The 22785-nt window shown below is 35.5% G+C and overlaps 1 long non-coding RNA gene across 1 annotated transcript in view; it reads left to right on the forward strand.

The window, feature by feature from the left end:
• LOC122362453 overlaps positions 1-22785 on the forward strand; it is a 42017-nt gene that overhangs the window by 9576 nt on the left and 9656 nt on the right. Inside the window, exon 2 of the long non-coding RNA XR_006253121.1 lies at positions 9372-9448. This is a non-coding gene — a long non-coding RNA (uncharacterized LOC122362453). The remainder of the gene's footprint in view (positions 1-9371; positions 9449-22785) is intronic.

Here is a 22785-nt window from a genome sequence, read left to right on the forward strand (position 1 = left end):
TTAAATGCTCTATTTCACTTAAAAGAAAAGTAAAAATCACGACTAATAAGTGGCTTGTTGTGTTCTTTTACCATCTTTAAACAAGCAAATAATTTTAGGTGCGACCAATATTCCTAGACAAAATTCAAAAAAACATTGAATAAACAAGGGACGTAACATACACTGTAAAACATTTAATCGACTTGAAATTCTTTATTAGCCAGCTGACAATTTTTTTTTATTTGGTCAACTTGAAATTTTAAGTTACTTAATGTTAGTTTAAGTAACAACTGCAATATTTTAGTTGACTAAACTAAAAAGTGTAAGGATTTCGAGTTTTCAAGCCCATTTTTAAACAATATTTAAACAAGTATTAAACAAAAAACTTTATAGGAGAGATGATTCTTTAATCGTGCATTGTTTGAAGATGTAATTGTAAAACCTTAGAATAGTAGAATAGTTATAATGCTCAAAAAACACAAAAGCTGATATTACATCATACAATGTGGATTAGCTGCCTTTTGTTGTGACCACAAAGATTACAGCTCTGATGTGGCGTTCAATTTTCAGCTCAAACCTAAAACTTCTGTAGCATTTTCAATTGAAAACTTCCCATTAGCGCGCCGACTCTGGTGGGCAAGTGCAATGAATGCGGCCTGGCACTGTTGCATCGGTGCCGTTATATTAAAAATAGCTACATCACAATGAAGCTACGGGTGCGTGAATCATTAAGCGGAAGTTAGCCCGTCTCGCGTGTGTCTAAAGAAAACTCTGAAGCTTCCTGCTGTTTCGTATTCATCATTGTCATTATGACTGAGTGTAATTGCTTGAGATAGAACAGCAGATTCGCTTTGCTCCAGGCCCACACACTTGCACACTGGGCTTGTGTGACTCACTGAGGCGTCCAGAGGTGAGGAGAAGGTCTTGTGGGGTCAGAGGAAAAGCTCGGCAGACTTGGGATTTAAGCATAACACAGGCTTTGGGTCATTACTGCTCTAAATGAACGACTTCTTATGTGCTTGGAGGGAGTGTCTTTTATCTAATTAAAGTAATGTTTGTGTGTATGTCATTATGCTGTGGGAATCTAATGTGCGCTGTCCCTTTAAGCTGATGTATCTGGGCTTCTGAGATGAGACTAAAGGGTTGAACTAGGGTCACAAGGCTTGTGTGGTCACATGCCTCCTAATTAGGGAGAATAATAACCAAGCCATGATTGGAGAGACTGAGCTGAAGGCAAAGTATCTGTCAGATTTGTGGATAAGGTGAGAGGGCATAATTTTATCTCACTTCTGTGAAGCCGGTGCTGCTTGAGTGTGTGTGAAATTTTGTATATTGTATATATGGGTCAAAAGCACAAAAAGACCTGTAATCACACTGAAATGTGATGTGTCAAAAATGTTATTGAATTAAATGGCAATTTATTATTATTAATAATGATAATAATAATTTATTATTTATTAAACAAATGCAGTATTAAATGCAGTATTATTTATATATAATAATGATAATAATAATAATAATAATAATTTATTAAACAAATGCAGTATTTTATATATATATATATATATATATATATATATATATATATATATCATATTTTATTTTGTAATAAATATATATTTTATAATGGCGGTTGATTGGTATTTATTTATTTATTTATTTTGCACCAATATATAAAATGTTGAATTATTTAAATTATGAAGGTAAAACTGAAGGTAAAATTGTTTGTGAATTATTAAATATGAAAAAACTTGACAAAAAATATCTGTAAAATAAAAAGGTTTATTTAGATGTCAGCTGGTTATTTCTGTAATTCTATAATAGTACTTTTCAGAAAGATAATCTAAGTCAGTCTATGGAGATTTTTTTTTTTCAAATAAAAAACATGCAGTAAATAGTGAATATGACATGGGATCTAACTGCAGCTTTAAATTGAAATAACATTTTTAATAGTTTGAAGGAACCTTTTGACGTTGTGCATGTCCAGTGACAGAAATATCTGTCCAAATCCAGTTTACAGAAAATGGATGCTCGGATGCTGGAATTTTCAGTGCAGTCAAAAAAGCCCCATTTTCAAATTCAAACAAAAAAACACATTGGCCAAATGGAAAAACCCATTGGCAATGCAGGTCTTAAAAAAAGAAACATGTCAGCCAATATTATGGGCCTTGGATGGATGGATGGATGGATGGATGGATGGATGGATGGATCAAGATATATAGATAAATATAGGATATCTATAACATTTTCAGCAATGTGGACAGGCTTGTCACCAGAATCTTGCATCGACTCGTTCAGACAGAGTATTCGTTCAATTGTAGTGAAGATCCCACAGGCTTGGCCTCCTTCTGAAGTAATAAAAGTAGTAATTCTTATGCAGAGGCAGTAGAGGAAGGTTGTCTGTGTGCGCCAGCAGTGATTGATGTGCTGGAAGGCTGGCGTCAGTGAGGTGCCAGTCTGCACGCCCACTCGATGGCCACCCCCGGCACTGCGCTCTCTTACTCATCTCTAACTGCTGGAAAACCAATCTCTTTCAGCCTCTACAGTTATTTACGTGTCCACAGCCGTATTTACCGTACATAGCACCCTGGAATGAAATGATCAATCTATTAATGTGATCATACTCGGTACAGTATGATTACCATATTTATATGTCATGATATTTAAAGGGGTACCTTCAAAGAGTCCAGTTTTGGCTGATAGTCATGGCCTAATTCACCCTTGTTGGTAAATGTCTATATATATATATTTTTTCTTTTTCACAGTATTACTGTCTACTGTATTTTCAGTCAAATAAATGCAGCATGAGTCTAAAAAAAAAAAAAATCTTACATAACACAAATATTTATTGTATTGTATGAACAGTGGCGTTTTTAGGAAGACCTATACGATTATTAAATCCCTTCAAAATCATTTTAGTATTCAAAAAGCATGCTGTCGTCATATCTAAAATCAATTATGATACTATGGAACCTTTCATTTTTTGAATGATGTTTTGATTTTTAGCAGTTCTACTTCTTTTAACTAAATGAATAACTGCATTGTTCTGTTTTGACTTGCCACTAAAAATGTATTTAAATACTCCAGTGTTCGTCATAGTTTTCGAGCTTTAGCGTGGAGGCTGTATGTCCTTGTGTAACGGTGTTTGTGAGCTTCGTCTGCCGGATGAATGACACTGTTGTAGCCAGCGCAGCGCTCTAGTGAGCCGCTCTAGTGACTGCTCTCCATGAGAGGCCTCCATTTTCATCCTCATGCAGTTTTAGCTGAGAGGCCCATTGATCCTGAAATCACAGAGCACTTCCCTCTGGAGAGGTCGTGGGCCGTCTCTCTTTACACCTGCCAGTGGTGCATGCAGACCATTTCACCATTAAAGTGATTTAATATTTAAATATGCATTTTGTTGTCTGTTATGAATAGAGAGAACACTACTAGTGGAGTTATTATATGCTGTAAATAATAGTATTTTTATATATTTACGTCTATGTGTCATCTCGTCTTGTCTTGCTTTTTCATCAGCTCTTTAAATACCCAGGCTTTACCTCTTCTCCCCTTAACTAGGCCTGGATATTGTATGAATTTGATCAATTTCGATCCTGATTCTTACTGAAATTAAAAAAGCTCACGGGATTCATGAACGCATGATACAATGAATCAATTAAGATTAACTCAAAGAATGATTGATCAAAGAATGATTCATGAATGATGCAAAGATGAATACATTTTCACAGCCCGTTTCAAGCAAAAACAACAACAAAGATTCACACAGGAAATCACAGGTAGAATTAAAATTGTAATTTTACATCAAAATCCTATTCCTCATCCGATTCTGGAATTGAAAGTCGTTTTCAATTCTGAACACTTTTTCATATCCCGCTCCGCCTTTTCTCAGTCCTTGATCGCGTCTTTTTCTTCCGCTCACCTTTTTCCAGGGTCTGGGTTTTCACACGTAACCCAGTTAATGCACCAAATGTCATGGCGGCCTTTAGTAAATTGCATTTCCTGGGTTGTGTGCATTAGTACTTACCCAACGGTTATCAGTATGATTGTATTTGACAGCGTACCATGTGCTTTTAAACATATAGTGTACCTCTTGCTTCTGGTTAACCAGAACCTAGAATTAAAGCTATTATGTGTTATTACAAACATGCCAATATTAATGCAATATTTTTACAGTATATATTAAAATGTAGTTTATTCTTGTTTTGGCACATGTGAATTTTCAGCAACCGTTACACCACTCTTCATAGTCACATGATCCTTCAGAAATCATCTAAAATGCAGTGTGTGTGTGTGTGTGTAAACCAGCATTGTAGCGTTGCTTTTAATGAAATAGCAATGACTATGTAATGATAAAATGAGCAATAAGAAGGCATATGGATCATTTAAACCACCGAAGATCTAGTCACCTGAATATCTGACCGACTGTATATGCACCTTTCCCTCTCACACACACGTATTGTAGTCATCTAAAGCCTGCTGAAAAGTGAAGAACAAAGCACATGCAACTCTACCAGTGGTCCTCAGTGATGTGTTGATTGTGTTGAGGTTTCAAATTTGGGTTCACACCAGTGTCATTGTGTGAAATCCTGCCCGTGCTGTCCGTTTCAAACCCCATTGCTCTAGCTCATTGTACTTTCTGAAATTCCACATTCAGTGGAAGCACCAGTGTGAAGATACAAGCGTCAATACTGCAAAGTAAACCAGTAAGCAGATGAGCCAGTAGAGGTATTGCTGTCTTTCATCTGTGTCACATGATCAGGCTGGGTGTCAGATGAACTGTGCGGTGCTGTGGGATCTGAGCTGCTTCACTACAGACGCCTGGAATGAGGTTCAGAAAAGCGGGTAAGGCTTTACGCAAATTCATATTTACTTAATATGCACAAGGAGCCAGAGGTTATGTTACTGTTAACCGTGTTTGTAAGGACACGAGATGTAAGCCTTAGCTTAGTTTTTTTCAGTAGCACTAGAATTACATGCTGACCGGTGTATGACAAGGCAACATTGGCTCAACTAGGGAGAGTTTAGTTTGCTTGACTGATGACTGATGGGGGAGCGTTCAGGGAAGTCTCTTTGAATTTTTATATTTTGTGACACGAGTAGATGAAGGCGAAGCAAATAAAAACTTAATGTAAATAAAATAAACTCTTTTTAAGACAGTTCTTTCTTTGTTGTAGAGTGTCAGTAGTTTACATTTCCAAACATACCTTTCACTATTAATTGTAATAATCCAGTGAGTTTGTTGTATGCACAAGAAATCTGTATGCACAAGGTTTCTTCAAGCTGCACTGAGATGCTGCCACTGTTCTTCTAAATTTAGAAACTTAGTCTGTCTTTTTTTTTTTTTTTTTTTCTTTTCTTTTTGATTCTACATGTAATCTCATATGCACTGTGTGATGTGAGATCGGATCTCTCTGTGGAGCACTGGCTGTTGCCAGACATACAAAAGTGTAACATTTTCACATGTATTGAATTTTTGTATTAAGATAAAAGAAAAGAAAAAAGAAAATGTTTATTTTTACCTGTTCATATAAATGTCATTTTAGTTTTTTGATTATATAGTGATTATAAAGTGTTAGATGATTTTTCTTCTTTTTTTTTTCTTTATTGGAATAAATATTTTATTTAATAGTAATTTAGTAGATTTTATTAACTGATTAGTTATTTATTAATGTATATTTTTAGTGGTGTAGGGAGAGAGTCATTCCAACTGAGCTTTGTTTATAAGTACCTCTAATGTATGATTCCCTGATTTAAGTCCTTTCCTTAATATTGATATCATCTGATTTTAGCCATACAGTTTCGAATGAATTAGCCTTTGAGGAAAAACCCTTACAAATCTGTACAGATGATGCATGTTGCCAGAGTTCTGCTGCCTGTACAGGGAGACGTGATATAACTCCAGTGAGCCCTGGCAGCTGTTTCCAAAGCCGTCTTTTAGTCTCTCTCTCTCTCTCTCTCTCTCTCTCTGTCTCTCTCTCTCTCTCTCTCTCTCTGTCTCTCTCTCTCTCTGTCTCTCTCTCGCTCTCTCTCTCTCTACTGCACACTCCTTCCCTACCACTCAAAGACTAGTATAGTGCAATAAAATGACAAACTAATTCACTTTAAAAATCAGCTATCTTTTGCTAACTTTTATCCAGTCGTCAGTAAGGTGATGGTGGTTGTATGTCAAACACTTAGAGCATCCATAAAAGCTGCTATATAAAGAACTGTACTGTAAGTGGCACCATATGCAATATATGGAAAAGATTAAATTTTATGACTTCATCTATTCCCTAGATACATTTCATGGCCCAAGTGAAAATATTAAAGGCACAGTCCACCCAAAAATGAAATTTATGTTATTTACTCACCAAACATGCACGGGATGACTCTTCTTTTCTGAGGAACACAAAAGAAGATATTTTGAAGAATCTTGATAAACAAAATTGATTCTTTGTGATTTTTTCATACAGTTGAAGTCAATGCTAACAGGCACTGTTTAAAATATCTCCTGTTTTCTATATCATCTTCTTTCACCGGCTTTAGTCGGTGCTGGGTTTTAAAACAAAAGCAGCTATATTCACTATTCCCCCTCTCTATTTCTAAATGAGTTTGACTGCTATGTGAAGAACGGCAATCTGAGCTGCTCTAAAAGTGAACATATTGCATTAGCATGGGTTAGTCAGTTGCCAGGTAGCCTGAGGCAGTGCCATATATCAGTGAGACTGGCTGCTCGGGGCCCCTGGCCTCTCCAGCGCTCAGCGTTCCCACCACGTCCCTGCTTTGATATTACTTCACACAGCGGCCCGCATCACGGTAATAGATGTAGACTCATTCATTATCTCCATCAATCACAGGCGCTTACACACAGGAGTCAAAAGAAGAGCCTCTAGTATGGGGACTGAGAATAGCAGACAATTGAATTAAGTTAAGCTCTATATGCGGCCTGTCAAGACAGTAATTCTCCTGTATTAGCAAAAAGTCAAAGGTCATTTGAAGAAGATCTGTTTTGGTGGTGTAGCACTGACGCGCTGAAGATACTGAAAGAAGCTTAATGTGCTTTTTGGTCAAGGACATTGAGAGGATGTTTATGCATGTGAGTGTATTTCACTGTATACTGTACTGTGTGCTAATATATTTCTCCATGCTAAATTGTTTGTTTGCGCCTGAGGCTTGGACTATCTAAGTGTTATCTGTATGCAAAGTAACATCAGCACTTTATTATTATGTATGAAAAGACCATAATAATTTGATGGCAGGGAAGTCAATTTCAAATGCACATTTTTCACACCAGGTCAAACTATATTTAATTCCACAGTCAGCAAGAGTTTACTTCAAAGAATTATTTGCGGGGTTGTTTTGACATTTTTATTTTATTATTTTACGTAATGCATTTTAATGTCATTTAATTCTATTAATTGAGTTTACTTTAAAAAAAAAAAAAAAAAAAAAAAAAAAAAAAAAACAAAAGTAATTCATTTTGTTTAATTTCTTATTTCAGAAAGCATTTTTGGCGATGTCCAAATGAAAATTAATTTGGGATATTTTGACACACGCTTACTTGTGATTGAGATATTTCTTCGTAAATAAATTACATTAAGTACACCTCATTGATATTTGTGGTGCGTAATGATCCGAAAATGTATATGCATATGTATGAGTTCAAGAGTTCATTGAAACTCAAACACATTTGAAAACAAATTGAGAGTGAGTAAATGATGACAAAATTGACAAATTTAAGGTTAAGCCTTGAAGTGATGTAGTACACAGCAACTGAGAGGTCGTTTAAGGACATAATCTGTGTATGTTTCACTTTAAGAAGAAGTGTTCTCTCTATAATAACTCTGGATCACCTATGGATCTATAGAGAGGGTACAGGGCAGAAAGCCTCCATAAATTCAGTTCAGCGGGGGAAATCAAGACAGCGCTTTTTTCCACTCATTACGTCTCACACTCAGCCCACAGTTTACCCGTTTGTGTTACGGAGTTTCATCAAAGATAACATCTAATGATCAAAGCCAATGATGCTCATCTGTGTGAATAATGATGCAGAGGAAACAGCTTGTCTTGAGCTGCATCCGGAGGCTCAGGAAGAGTCCGCTTAATCATACAAACTCTCAGAGTGTGTGTGTGTGTGTGTGTGTGTGTGCGTGTTATCTCATGATACATCCATGGCTCTCTCTAATGCTTTGACGACTTTTACTGTGGAGGATCTCATAAAGAGTTCAATATGCAAATGGAGTGAAATCATAATATTGATCTGATATCTCTCCATGACACTCATAAAGGGCTCTTTGGAGTCTCGGTTAAATGACATGACGGAGCGCTATCCTTGAAGTGCCATGAAGAATTTTTATTTTGAAGGCTGAGTTGATATCAAACTTGCCAGAGATGAGAAACCAAAGCCATTGCGCTCGCTTCTGGCAACAAAAATCGTGGATTACACGTTTCATTAGTTATTTGGTTGTATTGGTGTTTCTTAAAGATTGTTTTTAGATGCATACTCTCAACCCCAAAGATTTAAACTGATAGTTTTATTTATATTTTTAGTAGATAGTTTTAGATTTATTTATTTGTTAGTTTTGTTGTTTTATTTGATAATTTTTCAAATTTTACTCAACTATAAATAGATTTTCTATGTTAATAGCTTGTGTTTGTGCTTTTTCTTTTTTCTTTCTTTTTTTGGAAAATAGTATAATTTTATTGATAAATTATTTTCATGTTATATTGTTCTTTATCATTTTTTGTCTCTTTTTTCATGCAAGATATCAAAACATACTTAAATGAGGGTAGATTTATTGGAAGGAACACTGTTCAGATCTAACTAATAATATAAAAACAGGTTTTTGTGAGGTTTTGGTGAAAACATTTTACTTTTGTAATAATATTACTTAATAATTCTCACAAATTATTTTATGCAAGACTAAAATTGTAATTAAGAAAATACAGTCATTTCACGGTCAGCTTTTATTTTTATTTGACGTTATAAAGGTTTATAAGTTTAACAAAGATATTGCAAATTCCGGGTGGTCTGAAATATGATTAATTTATTAGTTCCGTGCATATTTCAAGGGCAACATCTGCCTGTCTGTAAATGCGCTTTATATTTGTTTAGCCTGGTTTGTTTACAAGCCTGTCTTTTGTCTCTGCGTAGTGTGTCAGGAAGAAATCCTCTTCTCGTTCTCTCTCACCCGTGTGTTTGAAGTGCCTTTCGCCTTCAACCCTCTTTTTGCTGTCTTCATCTCGGATAATAAACACGCAATCGCTTCTAATGAGAACCATAAAACCTCTCCCATTTTATTCTTCTCTTGCTCAAATTAGGTAGCGGTATATTTTTTGGCTTTGTGAACGTCCCTGTTGGTGCTCTTGCTAAATTTAATAACCTCAGTTCTGTTTCTCTTTATCCCCGTCAGGCTGGTGTGGAGTTTTGTAACAAAAGGATTCCTGTGTGCACTGGAATATATCAGCCGAAAATGAGGAACTGTTGAGCGTGAGTACGATTTCATGCGTTTTCACCAAATATTGTGTCAGTATTATGAGCTTTGTGGAAATCTGCCTGTTTTGCTGATGCTGTTTGTTTGGTAAAATTTAGATTAACCTCATTCTTGACCTGATTGTAATATGCATAATAATAATTTAATTAGATGGGACATTGTTTAATATGCTCTCTGTTGTTTGGAAGTGTTATTGTGGGCCACATGGAAGGACACAAAGTTGTCTGTGAGAAGCCACAGACAGATGGGGTAGTACACACACCTACGCTCTCACACACACACACACACACACTCATCTCTTGTCAAGGAAAACACAGTCTGTTTAATAGATAAGGAAAGGAGGATTAGGCTCGCTTTCACCTGGTTCTTAGGTGAATCTCTATAAATGATTTGATTTGAGAACGTATGTTAAAAGAGTCCACTATCTTTTAGAAATCTTTTACATTTTGTTTCATAAGGTTTTGAATATATGTAGAGCATCAATTTAAATGGGTACATTTTCATAAAAATACAAAAAAAAAATGTAGAACATACGAGTGCAACTATATGAATCAGTATTAATAAAAAAAGTATATTTCACAGGGGAAAAAAATGTTTTAAGAATGTAATTGAATTACATTTGAAGCAGTTATAAAATATTTTTCTCTGAGAAATTAAACTAAAAGATCATTTCAAGAATGCACTACTTTTTTAATAAGGGCACCTTTATATATATATATATATATATATATATATATATATATATATATATATATATATATATATATATATATTTTTTTTTTTTTTTTTTTACTTATTTTTAAAATAGTTGAATATTTAATAGTTTTTTATTAACTTAATGTCTAGCGGTTAATAAAGTGCACGTGTCTTGCAGAGGAACATTGAATGGAGCTACAGTGTTTCAGGACAGGACAAAAACGCTTATTATATAAATTTTGAAAACAAGCAAGTAATTGCTTGTTTTTAAAATCTTGTTTTACCAGAAATCAGCACTACAATCCAGAACACAAATGACCCCAGCTGTCGTAGCTTTAGCTAGCAGCTAAACACAGTGTTTACGGACACATAGCAGGCGCGGTTATAGTGAGTATGGAGGAACCATGAGCCTCCGTCAGGTTTCTCCCGAGGCTGTGGCTCCTGTGAATCAGCAGCGTACTTGGATTAACTGTCCTGCACAGGACTATCACCTGATACTGCAGCTCCAGCGCTCCACACACAGTCTGCAGGTTCACCGGATGAGAGTCATGGCTGTTAAGATATCTAGGAGTGCTCTGTAGAGGACTAATCTGACACACACTGATAAAGGGCTTCTGGAGTGCTGCAGCACGGCTGCTTTCATTAGGACAGAACTGTTTGCTGCACAGGAACACCAGTTAAATGGAGGCAGTGACACGGCCTAATTTAATCACACTCATGTGCTGCATGAATGTTCAATCTACAGCTGCCATAACGCAAGCAAAACAATCTTTCCACTGCGCAGTGGGTCTGCAGTGTTTGATAAGATGTGATTTGATTTTAAACACTTATTTAGTTTTCAATTTTTTTTTTTCTCTTTTAAAGTGTTTTTGAAATTCATGGGAATGGATGCTGAAATATGGAAGAGCATATGAATCATTCCTTTTGAATTATTTTTTTTTAATTTTTTTTATTTTTTTCTTTCAGCGCAGATGTAACAGCATGTACCTTATGCAAAAAGGAACACTGGAAATGAGAGGTTGTTAATCTTACAACCATCGATTGTCTAGATCTGTATATTTTAATAAACATTAGAATCCCACGCAGAGTGACACATAATGATGGGAACACTTTGGAATAAATGCAGCATCTAAAAAGAAACATCATTTAGTCCACAGCAGCGTCTGAGTATAAGTCGATCTGAAGAGCAGTACTTGATGACTAATCTAGAATGACGTCCATTGACTGCGAGGTGACAGTCGTGAACCGAGGGAGATATGACGCCACATTTTTTTTACATTTATTTTTATTTGTTAATTAATTCATTCGTGTTTTGTTTTGTTTTTTGTTTCAGTGGGAGAACAGGACGACTAAAATTAGTTTTCTTCATCTGAAATCAGTATTGTTCTTTTCTTTTAGGCCATGGCAGTATGAGATACCACCAAGTTAAACAGCTACGCTCTAGGTGGGGCATAGTGTTAACCTATTCAACTTGATTCATGAATATTAATGATGATATGAACATGCCTAGTAGTCCTAAGTCCTATTTTACTATATTTTACTATATTTAGTATATTTACTACTCCGTTTCTTCACACCTTTGAGTTGTCCCAAATGTAATTTTTATATATATATATATATATATATATATATATATATATATATATATATATATATATATATATATACATACAGTATGTAAAATTGCATTTATAACAACTCAAAGGTTAGTAGATGATGAATGATTTTTATGTATTTTTTCTTTTAAGTGCTTCCTTGTTCATTTCATGTAATTTAGTTTGGTAAAGTGAAAGTTGCAATGCTACAGAAGTAGCTAGAGACCTTTCTCTTGTATCGAAATATACATCCAAATGAAACAAATTATCCCCAAAAAAAAGGAAAGACAATTTAAGTTGGGGTCTTGGAGTCTGAGATGTGTCTTTTTGTAATCAAAATTAGAGGGTCCAAAAAATTGTGTAGTAAGATCAATAACATGCATTTAATAAGTGGAATTTTTATTTCACAGATACGTTATCTTTCAAGCGGGGCATTCTGTTGTCGTTTTTAACTTACAAAAAATTCTTTTTGACGGTAGCCTGTTATTTCCCTTGATGAGTAAAAAAATCCAAGTAAATATCAATTAATAGCCTAGATCTACTCAATATGAATTAAAAACTCAGCAAAAACAGTTATGACTGCATATTTGCTGTACGCTTTAATACTGCGCTTGACTGTAGTCGATTTGTCGATTTTTAACCCATCACCCAACTAGGTGTAACTCACCTTGTTATTTTAAAGACTATTTTTGAAACACACACACACACACACAATTTCCTGCTCTCACTTGGCAGAGAATGGCAGAGATTATAAATTTCACTTTTTTAAGCAGATGTAAATTTGTCTTAGAATAATTCTATTAATCTTGTGGAATACCTATTCCCAGCGTTCTTAATGTATTCTGTGGGTTTTGGTGAAAATCAATCCGAAATGACAAGTTACATATTTGAAAACCTTGCGGTGCGGTCCTGTGCGAGTGCGTGTATATCCCACACAAGAGTATATATTTTATCGGTTGTTCTCCGACTGTAAGATCGTGAACATTATAAGTGTTTTGTAAGTAAATGCATTACTCTTTCATTTGGGCGACCAGTTTATATCTGCACAGAAGAAAGCGCCTATGTTCTGGCCCCGAATTAATTGTATGCCGCTATTACTTTCTGGATATTTTATGAGAAAAAGATTCAATTTAGTTGCAATAAATGCATCAAGAATCCGTACCTGCAGCAGGGGAGGAACTGCATCACAGAAGATCATTGGCTCACCAAGTAAAAATAAAAGTGTAAAAGTAAAAATTAAGCTGAATTCTTGTTTTTTGTTTCTTGGAAAAAATGAAAAAACTTAATAGGAGCTGTTTTCAATACTAAAACATAAAACAAGTGAACACCCGGCTCCCTATTTTTTGGTTTCAAAAGGAACATCTTTTTGCCGCCAAGTACACAGACCTTTTACCCCGACTGTGTTTTTTTCAGCAGAGCTTCTCTTTCGCATTATCCAGTACGTTTTTTTAGTGGATTTATTTTCATAAAGATTGAAGCAAAAGGTCTCTGTAAATAAAGCATACATGAGTTCAGTGATAGAGCTGCCTAAAGTTGCTGGGCATTTTCTAAAAAATAGGCCATGTTGTGCCATTCATGTGTACTCTTTCCCGTCTTTTGTGAGCGAGAGCGAACCGAGCCGTTTTTGGCACCAGCGAGCGTGTCACAGCAGAAGGTGAAACACGTGGTGGGAGATGCACTTTCTCAGAATGGTGGCTCTCATGCTTGTTCGTGGAGAGCTCCGCTCATTAAATTTTCAGTTTAATATCTCCATATTTCCCCTCTTTTCCCATGTTCTGCTCCCCATTTAAAACAGCTTTATCTGATGAGAACATGAGCTGAAAAGTTGAAAAAAGTGCCAGTTTTTTTTGCCGGTTTTGTTAGTGACACATCCTGAATCACACAGGAGCAATAATGGAAGTGAGACACATTTGTGACCCTCATTTTTAAAACTGATAGGGATGTGATGCTCATGCTGAGTACAGATGACGCATTGTAGTACAAATCCCACTACTGCATCAAAATGACAGATGATTCAGTCGTTATTGATTCCAACTCTCGAAAAAAGAAATTCACTGTACCCTCAAATATGCAAATAATGTGCTGTCATTTGCTTTCATCTTTGTTTTCGCGTATCTTTTTAAATGTTTTTTTTTTTTTTTTTATTTATGCGTGAGTATCTTGAAGTGTGTGCAGTGCACGTTTCTCCAGGATATGCTGTTGATACACTTAATATTGATTCTAAATGTTTTCATGCTAACATTTCTCTTCAGGCATTAGTTACTCAACATGCTCTCACACAGAATCACTACAAACCCCATCAGCTGCCTCCTATTCAGAACGCAGCCTCCTATCCCAGAATGCATTGTTAAGCAATTTAAGAAGGTGGTTATGAGAGGAAAAAAAATACTTTTATTATAAGTATGAATTAAATTCATCAGAATTGATATTTATAATGTTACAAAGATTCCTATTTAACCCTTAAAGATCTAGAACAGTTTTTGGAGCAGCAGTTTTTTCAAGTCTATCCTAGCAGTCGACATCAAGCGCCATGTATTATTATAAACAGGAGAACTTAAAGTTTGTCTAGCTAATTTAAATTCCCAACTGTGCTGCTTTTTGTTCTAAAAATGAATGAATTTCCAGAATTTTAGAAAGTTGTATCTGGTCGTTTTACACTTCCAAATTAAATTTTGTCTACATATACTATTCCTCAAGCAAGTTATAGCCATTTATTGCAATATCATTATAAGAGTTTTTAGTGAAAAACAGGTCAATTTAGTTTATTAACACTATAGACGTGTCCAAAAACATTTACTGACAACGAAAATTAAATCAGTGTTATATAATAACAAAACAAAGCAAAAAAGTCACAGTAAAAATACATTCTTTCTTTTTTTCAGAGAAGTATATTTTCAAACGGAAATAAATAATAAACCCAAAGTATTCAGCTAATAGTGAAAACCATTTATAAAAATACAAACAGTGCAAATGATTCACAAAGTACAAACAAATTGAGTGATATACAAATATACAAAGTTTTTTTTTTTTTTGCTAATGATCTTAATGAGCTATATAATGTCCATAATACGAATAATAATAATCAGAATCTCTTCTATCGGGACATTGCTTTGTGAAACAAATCTAACAGGGTTCCATCAAAAGCCTATTATATTACTTGACCTCAAAATTTGAATGGTAGTAGTATATATATTTGTAGAGTGTTCTGTCATCACCCCTGTTAAAATCAGTTGTGAGTCAAATCTCTACATGTATGACGACGGAGTTGCTGCCTATGTAGAGTGTTCCAAACCAGTCACTTACGAAGATCTATTTCAGTTTGGATTCTGTCATAGACGGCAGCTGTGTATGTAGGCAGTAGGTAGCTCACTAGGTTTTGTAACAGACCAAGTGAATTTCCTTCCTGCCCGTACTCGTCTTAATGGAACATTTTGCCTTGTGATGATTCACTCTTATTGTTATATTTTTAATTGCGTATGTTCACTTCACATTAACATGGTGCTGTCTTAAGCATTTCCTGTATGTTCGCATTCTCATGTCGGATCTTTCGCTACACGGCACCTTGAATGAAAAGAGGTTGTGCACTGATGAAAGCCCAATGAGCTGCAGAGGCTTCCTTTCTCCACCATTACCTCTGACCTACAAACACATCATGTGAGTCAGGCTAGTAGTTACTAGCGGCACTGATTTAGCGCTCACATGTGAGGCATGAGCACTGTGGACACCTCCTCCTTTTTCAGATTGCTTTCTTTATTCAAGAACTATATGCTTATATTTTTATAACACTTTAGAATAGGTAATTCTTTTTATCCTCAATAAATTCTTAATTTGCTTATTATTAATAGTTAAGATAATTGTTAAATTTAGATATTGGGTAGGATTAAGGATGTAGAATAAGGTCATTTAGAATAAGGCATTAATATGTGTTTAATTAGCACTAATAAAAGACCAATATTCTAATAATTTGCATGCGAATAAGCAACTAATAGATGTCATCTTAAAATAAAGTGTTACCATTTTAGACACAAAACTGAATTTAAAGTTCTTACCTCAATAAACTCCTAATTGCTGGTTATTGATAGTAAGAGTTTTTGTCATAGTTTAGAGCATAAAAATAATAACTGTATATTAAGGTATTTGTGTTTATATATATATACTAATAATCAGCCAATATGTTGGTAATACTGAATAGTGTTCACTAATCCAAATAATATATACTATTGTTCAAAAAGCTTGGCATCAGGATTTATATTTTGTAGTTGTTGTTCCTTCTCCAATCCAATGTCCCCAAACACTTTCAAATTTTTTTATTTATTTTTTTGATCAACGAATCCTGAAAAAATTTGTATTCCACAAAAATATTAAGGAGCACAATAGTTTGCAACATTGATAATACCCTGAACTGTTTTTCGAGCACAAAATAAGCATACAAAAAATGTCTTCTTATGATTTATCAATTTATCAAATCAAGTATCCACTTTATTTCTACGTTACATAAAGTGTCGGCTACCAGCTGTTCAGTCAGTTACAATGTTTGATGTTGCAAACTTGCTTTTGTTATTATTATATTGTTTTAATTTGTAATCGTAATCATTTTCCATAATCGCTTGTAGCACAGTTTAATCATTTACTGCACTTTGCTATTCTGTACTATTCTGGTTATTTACCTCACACTGGCTAATGAATCAGAAGTCATGCAGAAAGTAACTTGGTTCTGCGTTAAAAAATAAGGCAAATATTGTAGCAGAATAGTTTGTTTTTATAATGACTTAAACCAGGTAACGGAACTAAGTGTTCCCAAATTAAAAGGTTGTTATTGGCAACTTTACAGATCAGATAATAAAAGGGCTTGTGTGCTGAATTATATATACACAAGTATTTAACAAAACATGAGCTTTAAATGTCTGCTTTAAACTGTCCCGAACACTGGTCTAGTTAATTAAAACAGCAGTTCCTCCCCAACAAGAAGAGCTGAGTGTGAAAGTGCAAATTGATGAGCGTTCGCAAACACTGTTACTGGTAAATTCAACAGACGGTGGCATTTCAGTACTGTCGCGAAGGAATGTGCGCTGAACATGGACTGATAGGATGCCAAGCCACATTAGTACAGCGCAGGCCACCCTGTGTATGCTGGGGGAGCTGTCCAGGGTGCTGAAGTTAATATGATGACTCCGTGAATGTGGGAGCTGTCCGTGGTAGCATGTACTGTTAGGAGATGCAGTAACTTAGTATGAATTTCTTTGGTGACTGTTTCACAACGTTTACATTTGTGTAACACGGCTGTCATGAAAGTCGGGTCAATCATCATTCTCAGTGAAATTAAACAAGACTTGTATCTTCCATCAGCTCCATGTTAGATTTCCCACAAGACTTTACAGTCTTACAGTGCAGTTTGAATCTGTTTATGCAAATTGCATGAACTTTTATGTTCCCCAAGTCATCCAACTCCAAGGCACTAAACATTAACAGAGGACATTTGCATCTGGAAAATGTGAAGAGGGCTCGCCGCTTGATATTTGTTTGCTTGTTTCTTTTTTTCCCTTCTTTGTCTGTGTGTGTGTGTGAATGTGAGAGACAGAGAAGCACATTAATGAAACAGTCATGGCTCAGGAAGAAAACATTTCATGGGGAATGCAAGTGGCTTAATACCAGCTTCATGTACTACAGAAATACTGGCAAGACATTTTCTCAGCTGAAGACACACCTCATAGAACCTGTAGGAGGTTTTTTTTCGGTATGAACTGTCCTTGAACTGTGAGTCTGATTTAAATAATTTGCAGTTATGGCAGAATTATAAACTAGGCATGTGAGGCACATGCTTCAGGTCCCTGTGCCATATTACTTTTATTTTTTAGGTTGAGTTTTTGTAATGCTTTTTTTTGTTCTGTTCATAAATGACTATCATCTCATAAATAAATCATTTTACTTTGCATTTGGGAACAGTTAATGTCTTAAAAACCTAAAAAAACTATGTAATATGAAGCAGTTCCTAATAATGTATTTTTAAAATAACTTAGCAACAAGCAACATGGGCTTTGTGTGAACTTGATTTTGGACTCAAAAACAACCATTTTCTTTTTAACAAGTAGAGATGCTTATATACTGCATCATAATCGCTGGAAAATATGTTTCACATCGAGGCGCCAGCGGCATCATGCGGTGGGTGACATTTGTGCCTCTAGGGGCCGATGATGCTTTTGATCCAAACCTGTCTGCAAAGGCGATTGACAAAAAAAGTGAAGAGTTATGATCTTACCGCCGGATTCATAGGGACACCTGACTGACAAATGATAGGCCCCACCTGACTAGGACTGATGTTACACCTGTCATCTGCGTAATCTTGTGTTCTTGCAAATATTTTTTCATGACATGGATTTTAGCATCTTTTTAACAAGCCTGCACTTGAATAATCAAAAGCAAAGCTAGGGTTGACGTGATCAGTTGACCTCCTGTTGCCTAGTAAAACTTAGACAGAAACATCAAATGGTTCACATATTACCTACATACTTCTGTTGTGAATCAGTTGGCCATGTTTTTAGATTTAAAAGGATAGTAAAACTTGTAATTAATGATTATGCCATATCTCAAATATCTAAGGCATTATCCCCTTCAGAGCCACAAATTAAGAAACTTTTGATGAAATCCAACAGTTTTGACCCTGCATAGATAGCCAAGAAAGTAACAAACTCTAAGATCTTAGAAAGTGAGACATTATTACAAAATAGTCCAGTAGTTCAGCTTTTAATTTTATAAAGCTACAGTAATAACTGCTCCAAAAAACAGATCTTTATTCAACAATTTCCTCTCTTTTGTGTTTTGAAACATGTTTGCCAAGGACTACCACAAAGTATTTGTTTTAATTTAACAAATCATTTTCCAAAAAAGCGTGAACAGCAGTTTCGCATAAGCGTATGTTTATTTGAAAGTATATGGTTCTCTATGCGCTTCTTGTCTTCATGTGAAACATACTATAAAGTGTGAATATTTAACATTTCTTCATCCCATTTTGCTTCACTCACAAGTGTCCTGCCTCAGTTTCTAACCCAGTTTTGAAAGCATGAAAAATTAAATAATGCTCCTCAGACGTGTCATAATAAGCTAGAGCCATCAGGGCCAAAACACTGCCTCAGGCCTGCCCAACTCTCCTGTCCTCAGCCCAGCAGCCTTTCTCCTCAAGCACTGCCTGAACACCAGCTGAAAGGAACATTGCAACATAGCGGTGAGAGTGGATAAAGAAACACTCTCTCACTCTCATTGCATCTCCTTTGCTTGCTTCTCTCTCTTCTCCGTGTCTCTCCTCTCTCGCTTTCTCTGAGAGGCTCTTTCTCTGTCGCTCTTTTTCTCTCTCTCAAGCCCACGCCTGGTGCAGGCTCGGTTGAATCATGGGATTGAGTGGGTGGGAATGTGCTTCTTTTCTCCCAAGACACGCAGACATACATAGGCGCTGGCGCACACAAACTCACACACTCTGGAGCGTATCCCAGGCGGACTGGAGGATGCAGCCTGCGGCTCAGCTTTCTGACATTTCTCCTCCCTTATCTCTTCTTTTCCTTCGCAATTCCTCATTTTCATGTGCTGATGCATAATGGATTTCTGCATACTGCCCGATGTGTGACATAATGAGCCAGTGCTCGCTAGCAGCGCAGTTCCATTAAACTGCATTACAGATGCTTTCCTTCCCCTCTGATTTCTCGTGCACGGCGCTGAAAAGCAGATTGGCGTGAATATAAACAGCATTACTCAACATATGGTTTCATCTGACCAACCACCATGTATGCAGTATGCGAACATTTGAATTGTAATTTTGATTAACTTGATTGTGGTATTGTTCAGTCAGATGTTTGTATTAGTAATGATGCTAAAGAGTGTAGATTTGCCTGGTATTTGTCCTAACAACAGATTTCACTCCATAGTCTTTCTAACAGCACACTAAAATAATTTCGCTCAAATCAATATCTTGTATCTAAATTGTTATTTGTGGAAGTTGAAAATGTACAATCCTTGAGTTACCAACACCAGCAAATAATTATCAAATTTGATTGTGAGTGCCCTTCAAATTCATTACAATTTTTATTTTATTTTATTTGTCTGCTTATATACAAAATGAATAATATAGAATTTGCATCTGAAATGTGTTTGCTTTTAAGTTTGTATATAATTTGTGGATGTACTGTAATTATAGTTAAACAAATTTACTGTTAATACAGATGCTGCATCAATTTCCAAGCCATAAACTTGGAGACCTGCTTGAATGATTTGTGGGTGAAACTGAAGCTTAAAGTAGAAAAGCACTTCTGTCTCAGATTAGGAGTCAATTAATGTATGGTTAAGCACATATTGGTCCCAGCTGCATACTCTACACCATCTGGCTCCAGCATGTGTATCGTTGATAATTCCAAAAATAGTCATGCATTTTTGTATTTATGACAATGAATGATTTATTATTATATACATACAAAAATGTAAGAAATAAATCAGGATGACATGGCATTTGGCAAACTGCTTTGTAGAGCAGACAAAGCATGGGTCAATCTAAACTTGATTAGCCTGCAAAAATAGCCTTTATCAATACTTACCTGCTTGCTGAACACATGAGACTTCCTTTTTTGATTACATGAGACTACTGGAACATCCCAGGCACATTGTGGAGCCCTAGAAACACCTGTAAATTATTTCTATATATTTCAAACTGTTTGGTATGTATCTTGGTAATATTTAATTGCTTTAGTAATTTAGAAGATAGATGCTGGGAAAAAAACATGAACATTTTTTAAATTCTGCGACTATCTTTGCACCTGTTTTTCTGTTGACATTTTTTTTTACTTGAAAACTCAAACAGTTTTCAGCTGATTAGCTAGAGAGGAGTCTTTGTGGTCTGTAGTTCCCAGGCTGTAATCACGGCTTGATTGAAAGAAAAAAGGAGTAGTGTCACGAATGCAGAGCCTAGTGAGGATGCTAAAGCCCTGTGGGATGAGCGGCTAATCAGTGGAGGATGTGTGTTGACAGATAACATCTGCACTGACTTTAAACATCTCTCATGTGGACCTCACTTCAATTTTGTCAGATAAAATGGCTTACAGTTAATATGATAAAACACAACCAGGCCTTTCCCTTTGCTAAAGTTACACCTAATGCTTCTTTTATTGTTTCCACTTTTCATTATTATATGTCAGATTCGAACAACACAGACAAAATGTAAATTTTAATTTTTATTTTTGTAAAGGTAAAAGGAAAGGAACCTGTTGCCGTAATAGTAATGCTAACGTTTGATCCCAGTTTTGTAGTGAGTAGCTCGTAATCCAATTCCTGTTACGTTTAAACTCATTTTAGTTATTATAAACAACATTGCATGGTGCCGTGTAACCAAGTTTCTCTTGTAAATATATATATAGTTTAGAAGGCTGTTTTGAATTTTTGGCTGTGTTAAGTGAGGCCTAAGCTAGCATTTCTTTGAAATATTTATGTAAAATCCTCCTTTTCTTGATGGTTGGTAATGATAAGAAGGAAAAGGAAAATGGCTAAAGATGTATTTTTAGGGGTTGAGATATGTAATGCTTCTCACACAAGTAAACTTTCAGATTTGTTTGAGATTTAGTTTTGATTTAGCTACTTCTATCTAGAATCAAGTGATAGGTGGACTAATAATAGGTATATTGATAATAATTGATCTCTGTATTTTTGTCTATGCTTTTTTAACTATTTTAGGCATTTACTCTATATTAAAAATTCTTGATTGCTTTGGAAAGCATAGCAATTTTATACAGTGTGTGTTGTGCACTTTTTTATTATCACTAAGGAATAGGAGTTTAGTTTGAGGTATGCAAAGTGCAAAAGAATAGACTCTGAGAAAGAGTGTTATCTACTTGATGTAAGTTTAATGTGTTTTTGTTTTTTTTTTTTTATAAATAAGGTGCCAAACCATGTCTTATGTTTAGTATAGCTCAGCGTCTGGTTCACAGCGCATTGTCACCTCTATGAAGCAGGTTGCACTTTATTTAGTGGCAGTACACGTTGTACAGGTATGTACTGTGGAGTTACACTGAATGGCTTCCCGAACTCAAGTGCTTTACATTTAAAGGAATGAATCTATGTCGGAGAAATACTAATGCCACTGGGGTTTTGGTCTCACTTAGGCAACATAATCACCATATCCCACCGCGTATAGAAGCCAAGTAAGAAATCCAATCCAATAGCTTTTAAGTATCCTCATCTAAAATACTTGCTCTATCAATAAAAAAGGCCATTTGGCAGTCTGAAAAACCTGCAGTGGTATGCTCACTTTCTCGACGTATCTTCTGCATGCTCCAGAAAGCTCGCCGCTTCACCACACACTAAACATAGGGTAGCGTTATTGAGGCCTAATAAACAACCAAAGTCAGATGATTACCGTGACCTGCAATTCAGAGAAGTAATATGGTACATAGCTTGCGTTAATACGCTGACTGAACTCCGTGACTGAAATGCAGGTGGATTATTTAAAAAGCTCTCATATTACCAAGATCGATGGCGAGTTCTTGGTTAATTATTTGTTGATCATACTTGCCAGTACAAAAATGAACAAAAGTAAACGTTTGTTAATTGCTGGCTTAGAATAGTGCTGGGATTAAATAAGCTACAAAGCATCAAATGCATTAACTATTGGTCAATTGAACAATGCTGGGGACAATTGTTTATTGAAGTGGATAATTGCTGAAATGGAAATATGATAAAACAGTCAACATGTATGTACTTGCACATGAAGTTTTGATCTGCCGGCTGCTCATAGCAGCCACACTATAAATATATGTACTGTATACAACCTATGCGTTACCTACCCCAGTCATGAGCATTTTCCTCTCAGTCTTGACAGCAGCTTAATCAGTAAATTATTATTTTTATTATTATTGTCGTGTCCGTTCCAATACTTTATAACAAAGTGCATTGTCAAATATTTAACTATGCACAGAGAATTCAACTGTTCAAAAATTAAAAAATAAAAAAGACGAACTGCACTACTAATAAATGTAGGTCTATAGTGTGTAATAGTGGATACGCAGTACTTG

The sequence above is a fragment of the Puntigrus tetrazona genome, chromosome 2 (assembly GCF_018831695.1).
Source record: "Puntigrus tetrazona isolate hp1 chromosome 2, ASM1883169v1, whole genome shotgun sequence".
Classification (NCBI taxonomy): Eukaryota; Metazoa; Chordata; class Actinopteri; order Cypriniformes; family Cyprinidae; genus Puntigrus; species Puntigrus tetrazona.